Below are 18,185 nucleotides of genomic sequence, written 5' to 3'. Positions count from 1 at the left end.
GAGGAGATATCCAGAGACATGTAACTCCAAGACAAGGTAAAGCATGAGTGCTGGAGCAAAGCTTTAATAGCCCAGGGGCAGGCAACTCCCTGGAAGGAGTCCAGATGGTCTGCCCCTCGCTGGCTCCATAAGAGTGGAGAGGAGCCATGGGCCTGCCCCTTAGGAGAAGGGCGTGGCCTACACCAGCGCATCCAGGCTGCAGTGGAACAGGCCTCGAATAGGCCCCAAACACCGAAGCCTCCTGGGCCTTGGAGCAGGATCCGGACAATTGCTCAGGCGAGGCCCTGGCTTCGGAGCAGCCTCCAGAAAAAGGTGAGATGCCTCCTGTGGCATAGCTACAGGAGGAATCGTAACAGTACCCCCCCTCAAAGGGGTCCCCCCCTTTCAGAAGGACCAGAAACACGAGACCAAGAGAACACGCGACAAGCGTAAGACCGCACAAATGAGCGACAAGCGGAAGACCGCACAAACTAGCGACAAGCAGAACAGCAGCAGAAAAGTGCAAAAACAGGACAAAGAACAGAAGACCAGAAACAGGAAACAAGGGAGGGAATCCAGGATGGGAGCAGGCTATAGCAAAAACACCAGGAGGAGCACAGGCGCCTCCTGCAGGTCGTGGAACTCCATCCTGGAAACAAAGAGCCGAAGGTCTGGATGCAGGTGCCTCCTGCGGGTCGTGGGAACCAGACAGCTGGCGCCTCCAGCAGATCGTAACAATGGCAGAAGCTGGCGCCTCCAGCAGGTTGTGAAAATAGCAAAAGCTGGTGCCTCCAGCAGGTCGAAGAGACGAAAACCAGAAAAAAAAATTCTGGGTACAAAAACAAAGCAAGTCCTAACACCGGACCACGTACACCGGGCACATGGCCTTGCATTCTGTTACAGGGAGCTCTAGGAGAGCAGTCCCCCTTAGAGGGAGTGTGGCCTTGGGCCCCTGGCACGATCCCGCGCCAAGGGTAGGTGTAACATGAGACGAGAGACACTCCGACCCCAGCCGGACCTGCATGCCTCTGGAACCAACTGTGGAGTGTTGGTGATGAACAGTCCTCCGACCGTTCCCGGCCCTTTTGGATCTGCCACTGAGATGGCAAGAGGCAGCAGGCCGGACTCAGGGTGTGGGCAGACGAAGGTTCAAAAGCAATAGACAAAGACTCGGGAACCATAGACTGTAGATATAGACTCTAAAGCAAGGTACTGTAGACGTAGACTCTGAAACAAGTAGGAAGGTTGAGACATTGATACGGTCCCTCAGGGCGCCCTACACAGCCAGTACCACTGGTCTGGTCACGGACCACCCTGTCCTACACCCGCAGGAGCGGGACTAGCACAGGAAAGGAAAAGTGCTGCACAAGCAGTCCAGGGTAATGTACTACACACCGGCAGCCTGAAGCAGGTTACTGCCCACCGGCAGCCTGAAGCAAGGTTAAAACATCAGGGTCAGGAACAAACATCAAGGAACATCAGGACATGCAAGACACCAAGTTGAAACAAATAACGAAGGCCTGACGGCACGCTAGAAGAGGAGACATCCAGAGACGTAACTCCAAGACAAGGCAAAGCATGAGTGCTGGAGCAAAGCTTTTATAGCCCAGGGGCAGGCAACTCCCTGGAAGGAGTCCAGATGGTCCGCCCCTCGCTGGCTTCATAAGAGTGGAGAGGAACCACGGGCCCGCCCCTTAGGAGAAGGGCATGGCCTACACCAGAGCATCCAGGCTGCAGTGGAACAGGCCTCGAATAGGCCCCAAACAACACTGAAGGCCTCCCAAGCCGTGGAGCATGATCTGGACAATTGCTCAGGCGAGGCCCTGGCTTCAGAATGGCCTCCAGAAAAAGGTGAGATGCTTCCTGTGGCGCAGCTACAGGAGGAATCGTAACAAAAATTTGGTATATAAAAATAATTAAATAAATAAAATACTGGTGTAACCTTCATGGGGTAAACTGCATTGAAATGATTATATTATTATTCCAAGAAAGGCATGGGGGTAACTTGCAGGGAACAGCAGTTACAACCTGTAAAGGATAATTAGTCTTACATGTTTTATCTAACATTTATTATTATTTTTATTTATAATCATTTCATACAGATATAGCAAAGAATTAGATGTATATAAAGTAAACACTTCACAATATTGTGAGAACAAATAAAGCAATACATCACATGTACACATATAGTTGGACAAAAAAAGGAATAAAGATGAAGAATAAAAGAAACCTGCAAGTACTTGCCCACGCTAACCACCAAGACACATATTTTAAATTCCTAAGATGTATCTGCTAAAAAAAAAAAAAAAAAGGCTCTAAATGTAAAGGATCTAGAAAAAAAAAAAACTTGTTCCCTGAAACACTTCACATCTGCAAGGGAATCTTAGAAAAAAGGAGGCGCCCAAGGCAAAAACAGATCTTTCAAAAGAAGAAATAGCTTCCTTCTTTCCTGAGTCTCTTGACAGATATCAGGGAAAATAGTTACCTTTTGGCCACAAAAAAAGCTGATTTATATTTAAAATATTGATAAAACACTAAATTGTGATCATAATCAAGGACAAAGTGTACAACAAATGTAGCATGAGTAGAGATTTAAATATGTAGTGTTTGTAAAACTTGCGATAAATCAGAACTATCAAAAGATGTGAACACATCTAAAGAGCCTTCCTGAGCTGTTACAAACTTTCTGACATTGGGTATATAATAAGAATTAGAAATCCATAAAGTTTTCTCTGGGGAGAATTGCAAAACCTCAGTCATATATGTTTTAAAAAGCTCAATTCCAGACAGTAACCGTGACTGAGGAAAAATAAAAAAGCAGAGGTTTTTTGTTGTTTTTTTTAAATCTCAGCTTAATTTCAAACTGTCCTTAATTGCTGCAGCTGCATTAAACTTCAGAAAATTATTAGCAGTTGAAAGAGAAATAATTGAAGATTCAGCATTATTTAGGTTTTTTGGGCTTTTAAAGATCAAGTTGTTTTTTCTGTGCATGCTTCTACCCCTGATACTTCATTTCTCACATGACGGTCTCTCTGGGCCCCCTGGAACCTCTAATTATAGCTGTTGAATGTTTGGTCTTACATGGCCTGTGAGCATTTCGAGTCTGCCCCACATAGTAGTTGTTTTTTTTGTTTTGTTTTTCAGATTTGTCAGCATTAGGTCTATGGCACCCAACACATTTGGCATCCCAGCAATTGCCATGAACCCACAGCGGATCTTCTGAAGTTGCACTGGGTCCTCAAGAAACTAGATGTACTTCTTCATCCACTTCATTATCGCCTTCAGGATCTGTGCGAAATGCCGCAAGACTGAGGACTCAGTCATCCCCGCAATGATACCAACAAGATTTTGAAAACTTCCTGTGGTGAAAAAATGTAAAGCACCCAGAAGTTTTGTCAACCCAAGCATGGAATGGTTGCGATAGGCCACGGGGTCAAGATCATTGTGCAGGTCTTCATAAAGCGCTAGAATTGCCCATGAGCTGAGCCAGTATCTTCACACCACATCGTGCTCGGGCAACCCAAGGAGAGTTGTTCATGGGAGACCGATACGTTGCCGGCATGGTCTACAGATGGTTCTGGCCTGTATCAAAAACAAAAGAAAAGAACATAAGACATACTATATTGGGTTTGACCAAGGGTCCATCAAGTACAGCTTTAGCCCATCAAATCTCAAGTATTTTGCAATTCAAGATAATATGTATGATGTAGGAATAGCTATTGCCCACTAATCCATGGAAGGATAAAGGAACAGGGCATAGCCAACATAAATTGATTGTACATCCATGTATAGGCCCATTGCCTCCCTTCACAGACATCCCAAATTTCGATTTGGACTTCAGCGTCCATTGAGGGCCCTTAAAACATCCGGAATAGGCATCCGTAATCTAGGTCGCATGGAGCCTTGGAAAGATTGAGCCCTTTGGCGTCCATTTCTGGGCCCTTAAGAGGTCCAGAATGGGCGTCCGTAATTTAGGTCGCATGGACACCTTGGAAAGATCGAGCCCTTTGGCATCTATTTCTAGGCCTTTAAGACATCCAGAATGGGTGTCCGTAATCTAGGTCGCATGGACACCTTGGAAAGGTCTAGCCCTTCAACATCCATTTGTGGGCCCTTAAGATTTCTGGAATGGGCTTCTGTAATCTAGGTCACATGGGTGCCTCGGAAAGTTCAAGACCTTAAGCATCCATTATGAGCCTTTTACAAAAGCCCACAACCTGTTCTTGTACTGGCACTGGGTTCTCTGGTTTTTGGTTTGTCTGAGTAATCGCTCTCCTTCACCTGGCATTCCTTATTCTTGCTTTCATACGCAAGAGAAAAGTCAGGGAAAAAAAGTGCAGAAAATCCATTTGATGTAGTAGGAATCACACAAAAGCTTTCCCGATAACGTCTGCTACCAATAGCGCCACCACCCTAACGCCTGGGACAAGGTAGGTGCTAAATTTTACACGTAAAATAGCTTGTTATGAATGCACTAGTTTTGGGTGCACGTTACTGTTTCAGGAGTACTAGCTAATCTAGTCATTTACATGCAATCGTCACTATTGCCTATGCGCTGGTTAGCATGTATGTTATGGTCATGCTAATGCATGTATTGGATAGGACGTCCATCTAGTGCGTCTAAAATGTGCATCCAAACCGCTTAGAATGATGCGCTGGCCAGAGGACCTAATATTGGATCAGCTGGTTAGAGCTTTATTTTCAGTTGACACCACTGTAATTAAGCTAGCAGATAAAAGGGGGAAGCATAGCAGTACAAATCAGTTCCAGCTACATTGCTGAGATTAATCATCAATTTCTTGATACCAGGTACTACAAATTACTTGACACAGATCCTAACCCAACATGAAGCAATATCTTCTCTCATGTACAATCTGGTGTGGACCAGCATTTCATTACTTCAAAAGAAGCAGACTTTCTTGTTTAGAAATATCTGATTACCCCAGTTTTTTACACCCTTCCCAAGATTCATAAGTCCCTTAACAATCCACCCGGTCGCCCCATTGTCATAGGCATCAGCTTCTTCCTTAAACCGCTCTCCAAAGTTGTAGCTTCTTTTCTCTGGCCCTTTGTTCCTTTAAGTCCCTCCTATATGCGAGACTCAGGTCACTTGATTACAATTTTACAAGATTTTCTTATCCCACAGTTCCTTTCTGGTTAGTCACAATGGACATCATGTCACTCTATTCTAATATTCCTCAAGAAGATGCCATCACTATAGTAGAATCCACCTTAGACCAATGTCCAGCCAATTCATGTATTCCAATGTCTTTTCTTGTGTCTCTCATCCACTTAGCATTTACTAAAAACTTTTGCTTTCTTTCTTTTTTTTTTTTAATAAACAATTTTTATTAAAGACAAAACAAGCTTCATACAAAGTATAGTAGAAACAGCATGATAAACGTACAATAAACATCTAACAAACTTATGAAATGCATATAAGCCATACAGTGGTGTCTTTTAATTCCACCCCCCCCCCCCCATTTTACTCCCTTTATTGTCCCACACACCCCTTGAACATATTAGAACAGATATGAAATATGGCCAGAATGTATAAAACTACTAAAGGGCTTAGAAAATTAACAGTATGAGTAGTTAATCCTTACTTTATTGCAGAGCTAAGCCACTCAATATATGGAGACCAGATTTTCTTAAATTTCTCCAGTAACTGACGTTTGTGAGCAATGATATTATGCATATGGTACAAGTAATTAATCCTAGATAGAAAAATCTGGAACGACAGCACTTGGGAAGACCTCCAGCATTGAGCAATGGCACATTAGGCTTCCACTACAATATATTGCACCAATCTTTGCTGGTGAATATCCCCCTCAGTAATTATGCCATTTAACAGAGCATGAATAGGAAGGAGTTGGAGTTTTAATGTAGAATCATTCGTAGCCATTCTGCTATTTGGTGCCAGAACTCCTGAATCAAGGAGCATTTCCACCAAAGATGGAAAAAAGATCCACATTCTCCACAACCCCTCCAACACTTGTTTGAAATTTGCTTTGTGAAATGCTGCAACTGAACTGGAGTATGATACCAGCGTAGCAGCATCTTATAACTTTCATATAAGATTAGTGGCTATAAGACCTTTCCAAGGTGTATAAAGATCTGAGCCCATTCTTCTGCTAATTCGACCCCTAAATCTGATTCCCACATCTTGGCTTAGAAACAGGGTCCTTATTTAGCAAGATGTAGCATTCAGAAAGAACGTTTTTCCAGCTTATTGGCATTCCTACAATAGTATTCAAACATAGAGGCTCCAGTAGTCATGTGCATAGGAATTTTCATAGATAGAAGGAAGTGTCATAGTTGTAAATAAGCAAACACTTCTTGGTCAGGGAGATCGTAATGCAATTGCAATTCACTGAAACTTAATAATCCGTTTGACCCCCATATATGTTCAATTCAACAGTTCCCTTTTTGTTTCCAGAATTGGAAAGAGTAGGGATGAAGACCAGGTAAAAATGAAACGCTGTCAAATAATGAAGTACTAACATAAAAGTCTCTACGCCCTGGTTAGGGGAATTTTCCAGGAGCGCCAAACCCAGAGAACTTGTGAAACTGATGGTGGGACAGTAGAGAGCAGCCTCCAGGTATTCTGCGGTTGCCATAACAAAGCCTGCATTGGTATTTTCCCCCCAGCTCTTGTTCTGTCATAACCCATGGTTTAGTTGGAAAGGATTATGCCAGTCCACAAGAACCTTGAGGTGTGATGCAACGTGATACCATTGAAGGTTTGGAACACCCAGTCCTCCCTGAGCTTTAGTATGATATCTTTTAGCTACTTGGTGGGGGGGGGGGGAGGGGGGGGGCAAGGCCCCGATTCGCGCGGAGCCGCACCGCGGGGAACACCAGCTCCGCGCGAATCGGGGCCTTGGGGAGTTTCTTTGCTGTGTTTCCTGCTGCTTGCTTGACCCGGACTGCTTTTTGGATTATTCTGCCTGCTGCCTGCCTTTAGATAAGTTGCCTTGGTTCCCGTTGCTAGCTGCCTGCCCTGACCTGGACTGTTACTGGATTACTCTGCCTGCCTTTGGATAAGTTGTCTTGGTTCCTGTTGCTCGCTGCCTGCCCTGACCTGGACTGTTACTGGATTACTCTGCCTGCTGCCTGCCTTTGGATAAGTTGCCTTGGTTTCTGTTGCTTGCTGCCTGCCCTGACCTGGACTGTTACTGGATTGCATTACCTGCTGCCTGCCGCTGGACTACTCTTCCTGGTTCCTGTCATCGCTGCTGGCTCTATCTGGACTACCCGGGGTGTCCTACCCAACGCCACTGTTTGAGCCTCCGGTTCCAAGAAGTTCAACTACTCAAGGTAAGCGGTCATCGGCCTTGGTTCCACGTACCAGTGTAACAAATGAATGTGCTTCCAAGACTAACCTACCTATCCCAGATTCTTCCTGTAGTTGTGCCTGCGGTTGATCTGAAGAAATGGCAAAAGAGGATTTTTCAATTTATTTGGGCGCCAACGTCATTGGGAGAGTTCCGGCAGGTAACAGTACCCCCCCTGCAAGGCCCTCCTCTCTTCTCCCTAGGTCTGGGCTTGAGAGGAAAGCGTTGATGGAATTTTTTAAGCAAACAAGGTGCCTGTACATTATGAGCAGGTTCCCAAGAGTTCTCTTCAGGTCCAAAGTTCTTCCAAGAAATTAAATATTGTAATTGTCCCCTACATTTTTATTTATTTATTTATTTAAGAGTTTTTATATACCGTCATTAAGTTATTTACCATCATAACGGTTTACAATAGTGCACCAATATCCAAGTGAATATGGATCATAATTTACATCTTCTGGAATCATCTTCTGGATCATAATTTACATCTTCTGGAATCCAGGATGTCCTCCACTTCAAATTGGTTATCATTCTGAATTAAGTGTGTATTAGGCCTCCTCTTTCTGGAAGGCCAAGACATAATTGCAGGTTTGAGTAAAGACACGTGGAAGGGGTTGTGAATCCGCAAGGAGGAGGGTAAAGATAGTCTATAAGTGACAGCATTAATCTGCTTCTCAATAGGGAAAGGACCAATAAAGCGAGGAGCAAATTTTAATGACGGCATGGGTAATCGAAGATTGTGCGTGCTCAACCACACGAGATCTCCTGCCTGGAGTCGAGGAGCAGGACATCTCATCTTATCTGCTTGGATCTTCATTCTAGCGGCATTCTTTAATAGTAAGGCTCGTGTCTCTTCCCATAACTTGGTCATGGAGACGATGGTTGTGTTGACAGCCGGACAAATTGAAGAAGTAGCAATAGGTAACGGGAGTCGTGGGTGTCTACCAAAGACTACAAAAAAGGGAGACCTCCCCGTGGCCTGGTTCAAATGATTATTATGACACATTTCTGCCCAGACCAACAAGGGAGCCCAGTTATCTTGTCGTTGATTGACATAAGATCAAAGAAAGGCCTTCAGGGATTGATTCGTCCGTTCCGTGAGTCCATTGGTTTGGGGGTGGTAGGCTGAGGAAAATTCAAGTTTGATTTTTAGAAGTTTGCACAGTTCTTTCCAAAATCGAGCTGTAAATTGCACCCCTCTATCAGAAACAATACTGAGAGGTAACCCATGAAGATGGAAAATGTGTTGAAGAAATAGGTGAGCTAACTCTGATGCAGAAGGTAAACCTGGCAGCGGAATAAAATGAGCCATTCTGGAAAAACGGTCCACCACCACCACCCAAATGACAGTGTTATTGTCCGAAGTCGGAAGATCAGTGATAAAATCGGTGGCAATGTGAGTCCACGGTTTAGTAGGGACAGGTAATGGTTGTGAAAGACCAAAGGGTTTTCGTCGAGGAGTCTTCTGAGCTGCGCATACCGAGCAGGAATCTACATAGGCCTTAATATCTTTCTCCCACCGGGGCCACCAATAATGTCTGGAAACCAGCTCCTTGGTACATGAAATTCTCACGTGCCCTGCTAGTTGAGCGTTATGCGCCCAACGAAGAACCTTTAATCTCAATCTTTTAGGAACCACCGTTTTCCCAATGGGAACGGTGAAGGTGGCAGCCAGCTGTATCTGTGCAGGATCTATTATGTATCGAGGGGGGTCAGGTATATCTTCACGATCAAAGCTTCTTGAGAGGGCGTCCGCCCACAGATTCTTCTGAGCAGGTCGGAAATGCAGAACAAAATTAAACCTGCTAAAAAAAAATGCCCAGCGGGCTTGTCGAGGATTTAATTGTTGAGCTTTTGCCAGGTATTCTAGATTTTTATGGTCCGTGTAAACAGTCACAGTATATCGAGAGCCTTCTAATAGATGATGCCATTCCTCAAAGGCCAACTTAATCGCTAAAAGTTCCCGATCTCCGATGGTATAATTTCTTTCCACAGATGAAAACTTTCTTGAAAAAAAAGCGCACGTCACCAGATTTCCCTCTTCTGCCATTTGTAATAAGACCGCACCCACTCCTACTGCAGAGGCATCCACTTCTAGGATAAAGGGTTTGGAGGAGTCGGGGCGCTTGAGACATGTGTCCTTGGTGATTTCCTTTTTTAATTGAAGAAAGGCATTGATGGCCTCCTCCAGCCATTTCTGAATAGGCGCTCCTCTTCTAGTGAGAGCAGTAAGAGGAGCCACTAAAGACGAAAAATTCGGAATGATTTGTCTATAATATTTGGAAAGCCCAGAAATCTTTGTAAAGCTTTCAAGCCTATGGGTTGTGGCCAATTTAAAATGGCTTTAAGTTTGCTCGGGTCCATGGATAATCCTTTGTTGGAGATGATATACCCCAGGAATGGTAACCGATCTTTATGAAACAAACATTTTTCTAATTTGGCAAACAGTTTATTTTCTCTGAGACACTGCAGGACCTGTCGCACGTGCTGCTGATGCTGTTTCAGGTTGTTGGAAAAAATTAATATATCATCCAGATAAACAATGACATGAGAATAGAGGATGTCGCGAAAGATGTCATTGATCATGGCTTGAAATACGGCAGGGGCATTACAAAGACCAAACGGCATTACCCTGTATTCGTAATGTCCATCATGGGTGTTGAACGCCGTTTTCCATTCATCTCCCTCTCGTATTCGAATCAAGTTGTAGGCTCCTCTTAAATCCAATTTAGTGAAGATTTGAGCTCCTTTAATCCGATCAAATAGTTCTGAAATAAGAGGAATAGGATATCTATTTTTCTTGGTGATGTTGTTAAGCCCTCGGTAGTCAATACAGGGTCTTAAGGACCCATCCTTCTTTTTAACAAAAAAAAAAAACCCCGCTCCAGCTGGTGACGTGGAAGGTCTGATGAAATCTCGTGCTAGGTTCTCCTCGATATAATGTTTCAGGGCTGCCGATTCGGGTTCTGATAGGGTATAAATCCTACCTCTGGGAGGAATCTTCCCGGGGAGAAGGTCAATTGCACAATCGTACTGTCGATGAGGTGGTAAGGACTCCGCTTGTTGTTGACTGAAAACGTCTGCGAAGTCTTCATAAGGGACGGGAATACTGGAAGAGAACTGCGTAGTTTGGATTCGACAATTCTGAACTTGTTTTAGATAATTTTGGAAGCAGAATGGACTCCAACTGATAAGTTGTAAAGAGGCCCAATCCAGTTGAGGTTGATGTGTCCTTAACCAGGGTAGACCCAAGATTATTTGGTTGACAGAGGATGGAAGAGCATACAGCTGAATGCTCTCTTGATGAAGAACTCCGGAATTCAGTAAAATGGGTTTGGTAATGTGAGATATCCGAATTCCCATGGGCTGTCCAGATACCGAGGTGACTGAGAGGGAAATAGGTAATGGTTCCACAGGAATATGATGGCTTTTCACCAGACCTTCTTCAATGAAATTGCCGGCCGCCCCTGAATCAATGAAGGCCTAAAGTTGAATCGGTTTGTCCTTAATAATAATGGTTACCGGAATTAGTAGTTGAGGAGAGGGAATGGTGGGACCCAGGGAGGCCTCTCCTACCTGGCCTAGGTCCAAGAGTTTCCCGATTTGTTGGGACATTTGCTAACGAAATGGCCTGAACCAGCACAATACATGCAGAGATTTCTCAACCTTCGCCGTTGACGTTCCTCAGGAGTTAATCGAAATCTGTCAATTTGCATGGGTTCCTCAACGTTCCCGGATGCTTCAGTCGGTCGCGGAACAACAACGGGTTGCTGAAAGGTGGGAGCCAGACTAAAGGTCCTTAGAGTGGCAGTCCATTCCTGCGCCCTTTCTTGAAAGCTTAGGTCCAGTTGAATGGCTAGGCGGATGAGTTCCTCTAAAGACTCCAGGGGATCCCTGCCAGCCAATTCATCCTTTATATTCTCGGCCAGCCTTTGTCGAAATATGGCAGTGAGACTATCCTCACCCCATGCGAGTTCTGCTGCCAAGGTTCGGAACTGAATGGCGTATTCCCCCACTGAACGGGAACCTTGTTTGATTTGCAGTAAGTCATTGGCTGCTGAGGTAGAATGCCCTGGTTCGTCAAAGATGAGTCGGAATTCTTTCAGGAACCGATCCAAATTGTTAAGAATAGGATCGTCTCTCTCCCACAAAGGGGAAGCCCAGGCTAGGGCTGGGCCCTCCAGTAATGACAAAATAAAGGTAGTCTTAGTCTTATCTGATGGAAACGAAGATGGCTGCAGTGAAAAGTGCATTCGACATTGATTAATAAAGCCCCTGCACTACGCTGAAGTTCCATTAAATCACGGCGGAGGAGATAATCGGATAGGGTTAGAAGGAGCAGTGGTATTCGTTACTGGGGCTGCAGGAGCGTGAGCCAGTACATCCATACGGGCGACTAAGCGATCGAGTACTCCCGATACTTGATCGAGGACCCCTTGTTGCTGCTGAAGCCGGGAGGCCAAACCTGGGATGGCCTTCAGAGCGGTCAGGTCGACTGGTTCCATGGCTTCGGCCAACTGTTACACTGGGACGTGGAACCAAGGCCGGTGACCGCTTACGTTGAGTAGTTGAACTTCTTGGAACCGGAGGCTCAAAGAATGGCGTTGGGTAGGACACCCCGGGTAGTCCAGGTAGAGCCAGCAGCGATGACAGGAACCAGGAAGAGTAGTCCAACGGCAGGCAGCAGGTAACGCAATCCAGTAACAGTCCAGGTCAGGGCAGGCAGCAGGCAACAGAAACCAAAGAAACTTATCCAAAGGCAGGCAGCAGGCAGAGTAATCCAGTAACAGTCCAGGTCAAGGCAGGCAGCAAGCAACGGGAATCAAGGCAACTTATCCAAAGGCAGGCAGCAGGCAGAATAATCCAAAAAGCAGTCCAGGTCAAGCAGGCAACAAGCAGCAGGAAACACAGCAAAGAAACTCCCCAACACACTTGTGGCCGAAGCAACACGGAAGAGAAGAAGCTCCCTTAAATAGGGCAGGTTTCCCGCACTGCCCAGCACTTCCGCCGGCGTCTGACGTCAAAAGGGGGCGTGGCCAAGGCCCCGATTTGCACGGGGAATGCCAGCGTCAGGGGGAAACGCCGACGCCATCGGGAGAGTTCCGGCAGGTAACATCATTTTTATGACAGTGATTTTACCCAGCCATGAGATTCGGTATTTGTTCCATTCCTCGAGATCTTTAAATATACGGGTCATTAAGGGCAGATAGTTTAATTGGAAAAGATCTTGAGGGCGTCCAATATAAACACCCAAGTATTTTAATTTCGTAGCTGCCCACTTAAAAAAAATATTGAGATTGTAACAATTGGACTTGATTAGGGGAGAGTGTGAGGTTTAGGATTTCAGATTTCTCCCAGTTTATCATGAAACCGGAGACCGCGCTGAAACTAATCGTTTCCTCAACAGTAGTGTGTACTGATTCTATTGGGTTAGCAAGAGTGAAAAGCAAGTTTGCTTACCGTAAACAGTGTTTCCCTAGATAGCAGGATGAATTAGCCATGCTGTCATGGGACTGTCAGTCAGACATCGGAGACGAGCTTTAGCAAGATGATACACAGCTGTGGCTGCGCGTGTGTTCCTGAGCAGGAAGGCAGAATCTCCTCAGTCTGTATTATAGCAGTATTGAAGGCTGTCCACGGAGGTGGGCGGGTCAGCATGGCTAATTCATCCTGCTATCTACGGAAACACCGTTTATGGTAAGCAAACTTGCTTTTTCCCATTGATAGCAGGGCTGAATTAGCCATGCTGTCATGGGAGTCCCAAGCTCCCAGTCACGCTAAGTAATTTTTAGAGTTGAGTCTTTCCTAGTGTGATATCCCTGTCAGGGACAGCTGGTTTGAAAGTTATGAGGTGAAATTATCCAAGATTGCTCGTCCCAGCTAGGCATCTTGAGATGTTTGCAAGTCTAAACAGTAATGGGACGTGAAAGTTTGGAGAGATGACCAGGTGGCTGCTTTACAGATGTCCAGAGGAGGTACATGACATTGGTGGGCCAACAAGGTGGAGATTGCTCGCAGTTGATGAGCATTCATCTTAACCTGCAGTGTCATGTCTCTCTTATTGTAGCAGAATTGAATGCATTGTGCTATCCAACCAGAAATCATTTGTTTTGCCACTGGCAGGCCAGGGGCATTTGGGTTAAAGGAGAAAAAAAGTTGGGATGGTCTTGAGTTCGATTGGGTCCTGGTCTTGTGGTAGGCTAGCACCCTCTTACAGTCCAAGGTGTGCAGTAATGTTTCTCGATCATTAAGATGTGGCTTTGGAAAGAACGTAGGGAGTTCTTTGGACTGGTTGATGTAAAAGGCTGACACCACCTTCGGAAGGAAGGATGGGTGCATCCGTAGCACTGCCTTGTGGTGGAAAAACTGAAGGTAAGGCTCATAATGTACACGTGCTTGTAGTTCACTGACTCGGCGAGCTGAGGTTACTGCGACGAGAAACACCACTTTCCATGTGATGTATTTCATGTGTGCAGAGTCCAACGGTTCGAATGGAGGGCGCATTAATTGCTCGAATACTAGGTTTAGATTCCAGGCTACTGGAGGCTTGGATATTGGGGGTTGGAGATGGTAGAGGCCCCTAATGACTCTAGAAACCAGTTGGTGCTGTGATATTGGGTGACCTTGGAGTGGTCTGTGGTAGGCTGCGATGGCACTCAGCTGTACTCGGACTGAAGTGGTCGCTAGCCCCGCCGTGTATAGTGTGAATAGGTAATCTAGTAGGTTGGTTGGAGCGCAGTCAAAGGGATCGTAGCAATTAGTAGCGCACCAGGACTCATAATGCCTCCATTTCAATTGGTACGCTTTCCTAGTAGATGGCTTTCTGGCCGCAAGCAGAATGTTTTGAGTTTCTTCTGATATTCCTTGCTCCGTCAGTACCCCCCGCTCAATCTCCACATCGTCAGATGGAGCGAGTCTTGCATGGGGTGGAGAAGGGCTCCCTGCTCTTGGGATAGTAGACCATTTTTGTCTCCCAATGGGATGGGGGTATCGACTGATAAGCGGAGGAGGTAAGCATACCAAGGTTGCCTGGGCCATGCTGGAGCAATGAGGATCAGGTCTGCCATCTCGGCTATGCATTTCTGGATCGTGCGTGTTATAAATGGAATCAGTGGGAATGCATACATCAGGCTTCCCGACCACATAAGTAAGAAGGCATCCTGAGCCGTTCAGAAATGACTTGGAAACAGCAGAACTGAGGTACTTTCCTGTTCTGTTCCGTGGCAAAGAGATCCATGGACGGTATGCCCCAACGATCGAAAATGTCGGCCACATGCTGGTCTAACGACCACTCGTGAGGGTGAAATATTCGACTTAATCTGTCCGCCCGAGTATTGGCTATACCCGGAAGATATGTCGCTTGCAGATGGATTGCATGACGAGTCGTCTAATCCAATATGAGAAGTGCTTCCCTGCAGAGGATCTATGAACCGGACCCTCCTTGTTTGTTGATATAAAACATGGCCACTTGGTTGTCCGTGTATATCATGACTCTTTTCCCTTGTAAGTTTAAGAGAGAGGTTTTGACGGCATATCGAATTGCTTAGTTCAAGAAGATTGATCTGATCTGACTGTTCGAGGGGTCCATAAGCCCTGCGTTTGTAGGTGGTTGAGGTGAGCTCCCCATTCCCTGTGGAAAACCTGTTGTGAGAACGATGTTGTGAGGTGGAATCGTGAATAGTGCCCCCCTGAGAAGCACATGCGGGTTTAACCACCAATTCAGGTCTAAGATCATGTCTGGAGTCAAGGCAACTTTCCGAGATAATGGCTGAGAGTGTTGCGACCATTGGCGCTTTAGGCCCCATTGGAGTCGGCACCTGTGAAAATAGGTGTTTGGGACCATGTGAATGGCTGCCACCATATGACCCAAAACTGTTAGAATCTGGTGGGCCGTTGGTCTTGTTGTAGAACATAGGTCTTTGATGATAGTCTGCAGTAGTAACTGTCACTCCCTGGAAAGAAAGGCTCTGCTTCTGGTCGTGTCCAACTGAGCTCCTATGAACTGAAGAGTTCAGGAGGTTCAACTTTTCATAATTGATGATGAGGCCTAGGTTTTGAAGACAGGAAATGGTCTGTTGAAGGTGGGTTTGGAGGGTGACTTCGTCTGAGGCTACTAGGAACCAGTCGTCTAGGCAGGGAAATAATTGAATTCCCAACTTTCGAAGGTGGGCCACCACCACTGCCATGCACTTTATGAATACCTGAGGGGCTGCTGAGAGGCCAAAGGGGGGAACCTTGTATTGGTAATGTTTTTTGTAGTGGAAACAGAGGTATTGCCATGAAGAGGGATGCATTGGGATATGAGTGTAGGCATCTTTCAAGTCTAGTTAGCACATCCAATCGTTGGGTTGAAGAAGGGGAAGAATTGTTTTCAGGGAGACCATTTTGAATTTCTCTGACTAGATGTTTGTTTAACTTGTGTAAGTCCAGAATCGGGTGCAGACCTCCTGACTTTTGGGGGATTAAGAAGTAAGGGGAATAAAACCCCGTATTCCGGAGCTGTGGGGTAGGATTCGAATTGCCTGTTGACGTTGAAGCATTGATATCTCTTCGGCTAACTGAAGATGATTGGAGCCCACTCTTGTGCTTGGAATGAGATGTGGCAGGGAAGGTCTGGAGATGAAGTTGAGTTGATAGCCCTGATGGACTATTTCTAGAAACCAGCGATCTGATCTGCGACCAGGCTTGACTGAATGACATGATTGTCCCTCTTACAGCCATGGGGAGTGGTGGCCTTGCTGGAGTTAAAAAGAGGGTGGGGCCTTCGAGGCGGTAGAGGGTGGTTGACCCTGTTGACATTGTGTTCATGGTCTACCTAAACATTGTTGATGTTGGGATGATTGTCGAGGTGGTTGCGGATAAGGATCTGGTCTATAAGACAGATAGGCCCTGAACGGTCGTCTTTGGTATGGTGCATGACGATTAGGTGCGAAGTAGTGGCAAGAGAAGGCACCGTGTGTGTTGGAAGATGTCAAGGCTTGAACTGCCACGTTCTGCTCCTTTAATTGAGCAACTGTTTCTGGAGACGATTACCAAAAAGGTTGTCTCCCCAGCAAGGAAGGTTAGCAAACTTTTCATGGATGTCTTCTCTTATGGCACTAATGTGAAGCCAAGCCAAACATTTGGCCACTATAGCCGATGCCGAGGCTCTCGAAGACATCTCAAAACCCTCAAACAGTTCTCAGGAGGTGTCTAATGCCTTCTTCCATGTCTTGTATTGGTTGTGGTGGTGGAGTCATGGGATCCATAACTGGAAGGAGTCCCTTTAGTTGTTGTAGTGATTCATACAGATATTGGATGATATAGAATTGATGCTGATGTATTTGTACCCCCAACATTGATGATTGGAACGACTTCTTCCCAAAGTCATCAAGGTACTTATTATCCTTTCCAGGTGGTGTACTGGAGTGTAATCTGTTCTTTTTGGCATGTTGCATGGCCTATTCCACCACTATTGATGTGTGGTAGTTGAGGAAATGAATAGAATGTAGATTGTTGCATTTTAAACTTCTTGTCTATTTTTCTGGATACCGGGGTGATCGAGAATGGTGTCTCCCAGGATTTTTCCAAGTACTGCATCTAAAACACAATGCGATGGAAGCGCTGTCGGATCTGATGGGAGATCAAAGATCTTCAGGAGTCCCATAGTTTCTGATCTGGGGTGCAGTAATTTGTGGACTTCCACATTAAGGGTCGAGCCTACTTTGTCTATAAATTTTCGATACAAAAGGTCCTCCGGTGGAGAGTAAGGTTCTTGGGGACCTTCTGGTGGGTCAGAAGGATACTCCATGGAGGAGCCTGGAGATGATGGAATGGAATCCGGCTGTTTAGGCAATGGAGGAGAGTTAGTAGGCAGCGTATGCTCGGGTGAGTGATGTGTTACCAATGAAGGTACCCTTGGTGGTGTAGGCTGTGGGAGTAATGGTGATATATCTGGTGAAGGCTGTGTAGCTGTGGAGATTTCCCACCCGGGCTAGTTGGAACAGGATTGAGGTAACCCAACTGTAGAGAGGCTAGGAAGCCCGAAAAGGCTGATGATAATTGGGCAATGGCCTGTTGCGTCCCTTCTGGTATCTGTGGTAGAATGGGTATTGGTATGGGTCCTTGGGGGTGGTGTGGAATTGCCGCCAGTAGTATGTTGGAATCCAGTGCTGCAGGTTGGTTCTTATGTATCTCCACTGTTCTCGAATCCTTTGGCGCTTCGCTAATGGTTTTTGTCTGGAGACCGAAGAAAGGTCTTAGAAGACCTGACATGAGGAAGAAGATGAAGGGGAATAGGACGAGACTGCTACCCACTCGTCTTCTGATCCAAGGGGAGACTCCGGTCTGCGAGAGTCAGGAAGATGTAAGGATGTGCCTGAGCCCAAGGGTGGAGTATGGTCCTCTGGGCCTGATGGTACTGGTTCTCTTTGTGAGGAGAGCTCTTGGTGGCAGTAAGTTTTGGTGCCTTATGCAAAGCATGGACCCGTTCCTGCGTCATATGAGTCGAAGGACGTTCAGTTGGAGGCTACATCAGCGTCGACTGGGAAGTGGTAGTATGTATTGGGTGCATCGATGCTTACGTAGACGAATGCATTGAAGTTTGCGTCGAGAAATGTTTCGACTGATGCACCGGTGAATGCCTCGAGAGGTGCGCCGGTGCTTGCGTCGACTGACGCATCGGAGACAGTTTTGAACGACGCTTCTGGGGTCCTTTTGACGACTGCTTCGAGGGCAAAGGGTGCTTCGAACGTACATGCGTCGATGGTGCAGTTACAGCCGGATTGACGCTTTTTGATGTCGTGGGTTTCGGCATCAACGCGGACACAGACTCCTCCGAGTCTTAGTGGTGGTGTTGCAATTTTTGTACTGACTTTCCTTGTTTTTTCT

General features: G+C 46.0%; 1 protein-coding gene across 1 annotated transcript in view; it reads right to left on the bottom strand.

The window, feature by feature from the left end:
* The window catches only part of SH2B1 (SH2B adaptor protein 1), a 74,726-nt gene extending 71,496 nt beyond the window's left edge, over positions 1 to 3,230 (bottom strand). Inside the window, exon 1 of the mRNA XM_029607115.1 lies at positions 3,061 to 3,230. The gene's annotated coding sequence lies outside the window, so the exon portion shown is untranslated. The remainder of the gene's footprint in view (positions 1 to 3,060) is intronic.
* Between the last annotated feature and the right edge of the window lie 14,955 nt (positions 3,231 to 18,185).

The sequence above is a fragment of the Rhinatrema bivittatum genome, chromosome 6, assembly GCF_901001135.1.
Source record: "Rhinatrema bivittatum chromosome 6, aRhiBiv1.1, whole genome shotgun sequence".
Classification (NCBI taxonomy): Eukaryota; Metazoa; Chordata; class Amphibia; order Gymnophiona; family Rhinatrematidae; genus Rhinatrema; species Rhinatrema bivittatum.
Note: the sequence above shows the minus strand (reverse complement) of the source record. Positions and strands in the feature narration are given on the sequence as shown.